The sequence below is a fragment of the Apodemus sylvaticus genome, chromosome 1 (assembly GCF_947179515.1).
Source record: "Apodemus sylvaticus chromosome 1, mApoSyl1.1, whole genome shotgun sequence".
Taxonomy (NCBI): Eukaryota; Metazoa; Chordata; class Mammalia; order Rodentia; family Muridae; genus Apodemus; species Apodemus sylvaticus.
The window spans coordinates 146,969,254-146,979,947 of NC_067472.1; positions in this window are offsets into that span (position 1 = coordinate 146,969,254).

Genomic DNA, 10,694 nt, shown 5'->3' on the forward strand with positions numbered 1-10,694 from the left:
CAGAGCTTTACACCCACACATTCTGCAGGGACCCTGTCCTACCACAGAGGCCCAGCAGGGCCAGCAGGGCCAGGCATTCATCAAACAAAGTGAGTGAATCTGGGTAGAATCACGTTTTCACTTGTCTCCATGGTGACAAAAAGCAGAAAACAGGCAATCAAGGATAATAAGCCCCGTGGGCAGCCGGAATCTGTGAGAGCAAATTAAGCCCCCATCTTTTTTCCTCTTTTTCCCCACCCCCATCACCTCTCGGGATTATAAACACACGTCAAACCCAGGCGAGAGGGGCCCTTCACTGCTCGGTGCCATGGCAACTGACTCATTCGCCTTCCTCCCTCCATCCTGTTTTTCCCCATTAGCCTGGATACAGCACCTTTCTGAGTAAAAAAAAAAGAAAGAAAGAAAGAAAAGGAAAAAACTCCAAACAGTCTGGTGACAATATGGCCATTTCGCAACATCCAATCCCTGAGCCTGACCAGAAGAGGCTTTTAAGGGTCGGTGACCTATACAGGACAGAATGCAGAAAAGATGGATCGCTCGCCCAACCCAGAACAAAACAAAGCTCCTTTTTTCATGCTATTTTCCTCTTTCTTCTCCTACTTACTTATTTTGAAAAATTTCGAACCCACGGGAATGTTGAAAGGATAATAAAGTAGTCTTATATAATAGCTTCACCTAAATTCACCAATTATTTACAATTTGGCAGATTAGCATTCTTGCCCGCTATTTATCCATCCACCTCCACCCCTATTTATCCACTGACAATCCATCTTCACATATTTGCTTTATTACTGCACAAATATGATGGCATTATAGTTTCAAAGGGAATTCAGCTGAGACATATTAATATATATCCTCAGTCCTACAATCAGGGGATTTGGTTCAGGTATACAAATATAATGATTACTCTTTTGTCCAGGGCAGTGGGTTGCCTTTCTCTTTGATGCTGTGTTTGGATGGGTTTCATTATAGCACATAATAGAAAATAGATGTATTTTTCCACTGTGATGTTTAGAGATATCCAAGTCCCTTTCACCACATAGTTTCTGGTAATCTTGCATTATTAGTCACTAATAAGTGTGTGGGAGGTAATCATTCTCTGCCTCTGTGATGCATTTTTCATTATTACCCTAACAATATAAAAAAGAACTCTCAGTAAGCCCATGCATATATGGTTGTTTTATCAGGCACCTACCCACTCATGTTTTAGTAAAATAAAAGTAAGGCCTTACCTGCACATATCTGATGTATATAGTTTGATAATTTGGTGACTATCCCAATGTATATATAATCAGGAAATCCTCACCAGGTAACTATAATAATCTCTTCACAATTACATCATCAGAAATACATTTATATGTTTGAATTCAGTTCATATTAGCTTTCATGTTTGTGAAGCTTTTGTGGACAAAATAATGCATAACATAAAAATTTTAGTCTATCTTCTTTAATTACTTTAGAAATATTGAGATTAATATCTATGTCTGTTCTTTTTAGTTGCTGAGTAATCCTCCATAGAATCTTTAAAAAGTAACTAGAAATCATGTTGGATTTACAGGAAAGATGAAAACATATGCTGAATTCCAGTATGTTCTTTTCTACTTTTCTATTATCTTAACATGCTACAAATTAACAGATTCACTATAGGCATTGGGGCTGAGTGCCAAAGATAGGAGGAATCATTCTTATGATCTAGCTTCTAGGTATTCATGACACTAATATGGCCCATTGCTATTAGTGAAACCTGTGAACACTCATAGTTCCATATGATAGGATTCTCTAGAGCAACTTTCTGTTCTTGCTGGAATCAAATTTCTAAGGAACTCACACTCAGCTGAAAGAGAATGAATCTGTATTTCCTAAGGTGTCTGTGTATGTGTGTGTGTGTGTGAGAGAGAAAGAGAGAGACAGACAGACAGACAGACAGAGACAGACAGACAGACAGAGACAGAGAGATGTGAAAGAGATGTGTGGGTTTATGGGTGGATTTGTAAACATATATTTAATTATTTTAGAATTATATGGTGGAGAATATGTGTCAATTATATCTCAATTTGTGTATTATCACATGTTTTTATTTTATGTTTGGGATTATTACCCACAGATATTTTGATTTTTTGCTCAAATTGTATTGCTTTGGAAGCAAGGAATCCCCTGAATCTAATTCTGTGTTTTCTGCACCTGCCTTCTCTCCCTACCTACACTTACTGCTTTATGACATTACAATATGTTTCAGCTCTACTATGTATTTTGGTACCAGGAATGCCATGCACTTTTCAAAAGGATAGTGTCTTTATAGAAACATTTATCTTTAAAAATCAAGGTCCTAATTTTGGTTTTATTTTTTAAAAATATAGTTTAGTCATGTTTTCTCTTCTCCCAATTGCTCCCAAATTTTTCCCATCTCTCTCCATCTCTCTACCTTCCTAAGTTCTCTCTCTCTCCTTCTCTTTCCCCCTCTCTCTTTCTCTCTCTTCATTTACCTCTCTGCCTCTCCCACCCCTTTCCCTTTCCCTTTGTGACTTTTTCTGCCTCTCCAAAAAAAAAAACATTAGAAAATAAAAACCCATAAAAATCAATTTGACTTTAAAAAATGTATGCTTATTCACGTTCTGTCTTACATATGATGTTCAGAACCATCCTTAAAGTCCTAGGACAAGAGGTGTGTATGTGTATAAAACCATGATGGAGCAAACAAGATAAAGATGAGACCAACAGTCTAAAGACCCACAGAATAGGAACATGCCCCAGAAACCATGTGTTTGTAGAGCATGCAGGGGAAGAGTGTAAATGGAAAAGTGCTCTACTCTTTACCTCCATGCTGTGACCCGTGAGAGAGGCCCAGGTTGAGATGAAAAAAAAGTAAGAAGACAAAGAAAAATCATTAATTGCTAATGAACAGGAATGGTCAATTTTGTGCTACTAGCTGTTTGGAGCCAGCATTTCTCATCACCTTGTTAGAGGTCACCACAAGATATCTCCCCAGAAGTCTCAATATGATTCAGTTTTCAATGAACCCATCTCCTGAGATAGTTATTTCTCAGCTGTGGTTTTAGCACAATCATATGCATCATGCTGTCTCTTTATGTTCTTCTTGCAGTCTGAGGCACTTCCCTGAGCCTGGGTAGAACAACAGCTGGTGAGGGCATAGCTCATGTTTCTGAGTGCACTGAAGTCATTCCTTGGGTGCCTCCTTGCTTGCCATTTGGCTAACAAGGGCCCCTCTGACTCTCTGATCTCTTACCTCACCCTGGTCAACTTTCACAGGATTTTCCACTCCTTGTCTTAAATATATCATGGCAGCTGGTCTTGTCATTTCACTTTACATGTTTCTTTGCCCCTTGCCAATCCTTATTTCTGGTTTTATTTTAGATACCGTGAAAACCTGAAACAGAATGGTCCACCTCACAGTTGTTTCATTTTCTACCCTGGTTCTGCTTCTCACTAGCTCTTTGACTTTGTGTAAATTATTTAATTTCTCTATGCTGTATTCTCCATTTGCAAAATGAGAAAAAGGCATACTTAAGCAATGTCATAGAAGTCTAATGTTGTTTGAATGAATTGAGCATATAAAAATCATCAAAATAGGATTATCTATCTCAGGAGTTTTGTGAGAAACTGGTACCTGATGAGAACTATGGAAGTTGATTGCATTCTCAAAAAATCACATTTGGTTTATAGGGTAAGTCAAAGGCTAAATATACAGAGGTTTGGGCTCAGAAAGTAATGAATCTAAAAGACCAGATTTCATTAAAAAATGAAATAAAGTTCCCCAATTTGACAATATGCAAGCAAGTGTTGACTTAGATGGATTTAAACTTCTTATATCGAGCCCAGTGGTGGTGGCACACACCTGTAATCCCAGCACTCTGGGAGGCAGAGGCAGGCAGATTTATGAGTTTGAGGCCATCCTGGTCTACAGAGTGAGTTCCAGGACAGCCAGGGCCATACAGAGAAACACTGTCTTGAAAAAACAAAAAAAAATCCAAAACAACAACAACAACAAGAAAAAACATATAAACTTCCTATGTCACTAATAATCAAATGGAACAATGGGAGTCTTACTTTGAACTTTTAAATCACTGACTACTTTGGTGTGGCTAATCCCTCTTTTTTCTTTTTTCTTGGATATGTTATTTATTTACACTTCAAATGTTAACCCCTATCCCAGTTTCCCCTCCGGCATCCCCTATCCCATCCTACCCACACACCAACTCCTACCTCATTACCCTGGTATTCCCCTACACTGGGCATCAAGCCTTCACAGGACCAAGGGCCTCTCTCCTATTTGTGTCTGACTAATCCTTTATCTAACAACAAATCATTCTACATCTTGTCTCTGCCTTTCCTTTTTTCTTCCTTTTTTTTTTTTCAACAAGCCCCGCTATCTGGTTGTGTGAATTTCTGGTAGAAACTCTCTGGACCCTTTCTACATGACACAAGTGACAGGAATAAATGCTCATCTTTTATCACATAGTTATTTCCCAGAGGATCTACCTCTAAAGCTCATAATATTGGAGCTGCAGCTTCAACATTTGAAAACTGACAAGAAAACAAACAACTGTTTCATTTCTTTCTCTCTCTAGCCCCTCAATATAAATGCCCTCTCATAGAAAATAGATTCAATTCATGCAGACAGCCTCAAAAAAATTCTCGTCTGTGGTATTAGAAATGAAACCATAAGGTCAAGTATGAATAGCACACAAGTATGAATTCTCCCACAAATACCCATCCTCTAGCCTTTGTTTACCTGTGTAGGATCTTTCTTTATAGCTCAAGATGGCCTTGAATTTACAATCTTGCTACTTCAGCTTCCTGAGTGCTTTCTTGGGTTACATAGATATGTCACCATGTTTAGTGTCCTAAAAGTGTTAATTTATTGCAGAACCACCTATAAAACTTGAAGTTTAAATTATTATCAGAGCGTCATCTCTATTATATATGGATTAGACTTGAATAATAACTCACTTCAAAGTAAAATTCATCTGCAACTGTGAGCCTGAGAATTAAACAAGGCAGTTTTGGCCTTTTCATTTCTTTTTGATAGAGGAGAAATATCACATGGATAAAGAGGAATCATCTAAAGCAAGTGATTTAGAAACTCTTAAGAACAACCAACCTCCTTCCTTTCAAAATTCTGTCCTTTGGGTCCATTGAAGGAAACATCCTTATTCTTTCTAATTACAAAGGTATGAGAATAGTTCTGTAATCTAATAAGTTAGATAGCCTTTCTAATAAGTTAGATAGCCTTTCTTCATTCATACTTGACTTATTTCTGATATGTCCTCCCACAGACATCAAATGTTTCTTCCATAAAGATATCCAAAACATTTTCTAACTGCTTAATTTGCATTTTGATGCACAATTCCATCTTTAAGGTAATTCTCTGTTGTTTCTGACTGTTGTTACTGCCCATCAGGAGGAACAAAGCCACTCCTTCAACGTTTTACTTATAAATTTCCAATAATTCATAAATAATTCTCTGGTTCACCAGATCTGCTTTCTTATGCAACATTAACCCATGAATAAAGTTCAGCCAGTGTTTTGTCACTATGTACATAATTCACCAATTTCTTTAATAGCAATACACTCTCTTACTTCTGGGAACTCATGTTAAGAGTATCTAGAATCCATGTTCCCATCAACATTTTTAGGATCATATCTACAAGGAAATGGGGCTTTTTCTTCTTTCCTTTCTATTCCCTCATGAGAATCACCTTTAAAAATTCCACATGGAAAACTTTGATTCTTCTAGCATACAAACCTGACCTTCTATAATGTTAGTAATTGTTCTGTTCCAAAGCTAACTCAACACATACAAGAATTCATTATAGATTTTCATTTCTTGGAACCAACTCGTGCCTCCATAGGTGACTTAACAGTTCAGATTGCTATGTCGCAGAGTTATAATACATACTAGACTGCTTTAAGCACTATACAACCATTCTTCAAAGATCTCCACTCTGAATTCTAAGATTTGGGAGCTACACTGGTTTATCCTACTTGTATCTACACCAATTTGTAGAAAGGCATGTTCTCCTTTATCATACTACATGACTCTCTGGTTTATTCAAAAAATGAATCACTGATTCACTATGTAGCCCCCAACATCATACTGTAGTCAGGTTCCAGACCCACACTGGACTTTAAGTGTTTAAAATATAAATTTGAAGGGGAAAAAGTATGCACTGATCAAATAAAAAAGTCTTCCTGGTTTTCTTATTCTTTTAGCTCTGATATATTGTAAAATTTTTCTGCAAGCATATTTATTTTACTTTTGTTTTAAAGATTAGTCACTCTGAATGCAGAAATCGTGATAACGAAATTATCTTCCTGCTTCCAAAAGGCAATTTCATTGCTTTCTGGATTCAATTATTTCTGTTTAGAAATATGTCAGTCTTTGTTCCTCATTTAAACAAAATGTGTCTTATTTTGCTGGCTTCTTTCAAGGTTGTTCATTACCCATGTTCTCCAACATTTGCAGTAGAGTTTTTCAATTACCCTGTTATGATTTCACTGGACTCTTTCAGTGTGTTTGTTCACGTCTGCATTAAGTTTAGAAAATTTACACAAACAATATTTCTTCAAAAGTATGCAGCTTTTATTCACTCTACATTTTTATATTTTTATTTCTAGTGTTTAATATTTTCACTGTGTCCTATATATCTCATATATGATTGTTTATTTTCTCTAATTATTTTCATTTATTTACTTTTGAAATGTCTTCTTATTTATTACTCAGTTACACAAGCTACTGGTTTATACAGTATTCTTAATTTTAGTTTAAAGTTGTAATTTCATTTATTATTTTATACATCAGCATTTGAAAACATATCCTTCCTCTTCTGTGTATTTTTTATATTTGGTGAAATTATTAATAAATATTTGAAATGATGCTATTGACTAACCTGGTTTTCTAGAACACAAGGAGAAACTGATTTGCCAATTAAATTACTTCAGACCCTTACGCATAAAGCAAAAATGTCAATATCAGTTATAATAATGAGTGAGGAAATTTTATTGCATTGCATTTTTATACAAATAATAGTAATCTACTTGTGAAATTTATATGAGACACTATATATATATATATGACTATAAAGAGGAATATTTTTGTTCCCAGAATTTTTATGAATGTTTTCACATTAGCATAATTCTAAATGTTAGTACTTCTCCAAATACACCATGAAAAAAATGAATATGAAGAGAGAATGATCTCAAGCTGATAGTTCATTACAAGATAACATTGTCTAGAAAACAATGACATGCCTTTCTGTGTAGAGGCAAGATAGGGCAGAAAGAACTGCACTGTTGTAATAACAACAAAAATAAAATTATAATATTTTAATCCCAGTGAAGTCTCTTTCTCTTTCTTAACATGTCTTGCCATACCTCTGCCTTCAAACATTATTCTTGATAGGTCAATATGGACAGACATGCAAGCTTCTTTGTGTTACAGAATTGCTTTAAAATTCCCTGGTCTAGTTTTACATGTTTCTGTTTTTTGCAGTACAAATCAAATAGCATGTCCTCAACAGCTGTGTTCTTCTCAAAGCCAGAAAACACTTCTAGGAATGAGAAAAGGCATTGTGAGGAGAGAACAACAATATAGCTAACACTGCTGCATCAGATATGCTCTTGGATTAGTTCACAGGAATATGCTAAGTACTTTTTGTCTGTCTTTCACTTGCTTCTCTTGAAATCTCATGCTATAAAATTATTTAAAATCACTAATCATCAGTACATTTGTGCATACATTATAGAAACCTTCATTAGGGATCGCCTTAATTCATTTCAAACTCCAATGACTATGGTGCTTGTCAACAGGGAAACAGGTGGGTAACAGCGAATAAATGTTGAGCAGTATTTTGTTCTATCTCCATAGCAACAGGACAGAAGAAGTTCTATTAAGATATATTGCTTCCAGCAAGGAGGCAAAAAGCCAGCAAAATGGTTCTGCCTTCCCATGTATTCCCCATCTTAATTTCTTTAACTTCTTTTTAGAAAAATACAATTTAAAATTGTAGAACACAGTATGTGAATACATTATGCAAATATTATTACATATACTATACAAAGACATGATGAAGAACTTCCTTCTCATATTTCTTTCATATGGCAATAATTACATTTTCTGTACAAATGGTTGGCTCTCATTTTATTAGATTTTATTGCTCCATTCAATGCCTAGGCATGTGCCATGCTTTTGGCAATGAAATATGAGGAGCAGTGGCAAATGTCACACTTGAACATAAGCCTTAGAGCCACATATGCTTCTGGGATTGCTTTTGTTCCTGTTGTCAGAATAATGGCATGCCTTTCAACCTGGATCATGGAATGAAGAAAATGCAAGGAACTGTAATGAGTCTCTATCAGAGGCATAGCAAACAAGAAGCTAGTATTTACAATTATGCGATACTTTGTTTCTAAATCTTACTATAACATTAGATCAGTGAAATAGGATTTCAAAAAAAAACAAAAGTCTAGACATTGTGAGGCACCACTCAAATAAAATATTAAAATATTTCCCTAAAGTCATCAGTAATCTAAACAGTTCTAAAGCTGTAATTGGCTCCAGAAAATGCAGTTCTCCCAAATTTTCTTGAGAACATTATCTGCTTAAATGTTTGTAAATGGTAATTTGTACTGAAGCTGTAAAAAGATGAAGATATTGGAATCTGGTAATAACTAGTATGTTAGGCTACTGTCATTTACCATAGAAATATCCATGAGTAAAAAATAAAATGAACATGGTTCCAAAATACCTTTAAGTACATCTCTCAGTGACTGAAACTTCCTCCCAAGACAAACTTCTACTCTCTGCATCCAATCCCAATACATTATGGGGTAGAAACAAAGCTTGTAACACATGGGCTTTTTGGAGGGTGGAGTTTGAGATATAAACTATATAGTAAAAGAGCATCCTGTCACTTTTTCTCACATTAAAACCCCCACAGTACAAAATATTCAATGTATGCCTAATTCTTTGAGCTCCAATCAGTAAAACTTAACTTTTTGTACAATATATTTCATCAACATACAAGTAGTGCTTTATAGAGTTACTATTCAAATATTATAATCACCTGGAATAAAAGCTAACTGAGTGAGATTTATTGACAGAATTTCTTATCAAGGTTTTTATGTGAATGTTAAAATTATCTCTGAGCCAATAATATTTTCTTCACCCTTCAGGGAGACACTGTTCTTTAATTCTCTATTTTATTGTTGCCAAGAAAGATGATAGAAAATGAGAGATACCCAACATGGTAGAGCTGGAAACCACAGAAGATTGCTGGAAAGAGTCTTATAGCACTGAAAAAAGATGATCTGAAAAATAGATTATTTGTCACAATGTCTGTGCGCAAAATTTCAAATTCTCCACAAAGCCACAAAGTGAATTCTCCAACAATACTGTTTTCTCATTTTAAGTAAAAGTATTTGAGAAGATCCTGGCCTTGTGTCATATGTTGACAGATGAATAAAAGGCAATTTGCATTTATATCTATAGATAATTAGTATACAAGACATCCTACTAGAGACTGTAAAATATTGCAGTCTGCTGATGTGATTAGATGATTAGATGATGCTCTGATATTTTCATTCAAAAAGGTAGCAAATGTCTTGCGCTTAAAAGAAACAGTATATAAGAGGTTGGGTTATAATAGATTTCATTGTTTTTATTTGACACCCTCATTCTACGTTCCACAGATCTTGACCCTCAGCACATACTGCCTTTGAAACCTGAGTAGAAACAGCCAGGATTGTTTTAAAAGGACTCATTAAAGGAAGAGTAATTACACTAATTTCTTCTATCAGAATGTGATGTAATTTCTGCCTAGATACTCTAAGCTCCATCACATGAAACTGTAATCAACTGATTCTTATACATGTGAGCAATAAACAAATGATCATGACCACAGATGATAAGATGGGAGAGTGCATGATTGTGGCACAACACCTTATTAAAAGCCCACTAACAATTTATCATACTTCAATTTATGCCAGAAGAAAAATCTGAGAGCAAAATACTATTGTTTTCCACATTAAAATTTCATTTTGAAATAAATATAAAAATTTAAATTTCTTTTACCTTTTTTGTTTAAAACTTATCCAGAACAAGGAAATCATCCATGATTTTCCCTGAAATGAATGAATGGTCTTATCCTGATATGAGAGCCAAAGAAGCAGAAGGAGACAACACTGGTGCCAGAGACCAGCAATATAAAAACCTTGTAAAATTGCTCAATGTTACTTTCTGGACAGAAATATATATATATATGAAGGGGTCATCAATACAACATAGCTTTAGTAAATATATTTCACTGTTTCAATGTTGTCAACACTGCTTCATTCATTTGACATGAGCAGACAAAGTCAGTAAAAAATACTCTGTAGTTCACACCCATAGAAAGAAAGAAAGAAAGAAAGAAAGAAAGAAAGAAAGAAAGAAAGAAAGAAAGAAAGAAAGAAAGAAAGAAAGAAAGAAAGAAAGAAAGAAAGAAAGAAAACAAACCAGGGAGTATTTGGGGACATGCCAATGCAGAGGATAAAATCTTCTTGATATACACTCTCATTAATGAAAATTGTGAACACTTTAAAACACAGTTTCTCTGCAACTTTTTTATATTTAACGATACTAGTGAACCAATTTAAAGCCTCTCTTGCTATCTTGACTCAAACAGCCAGTTGCCAGC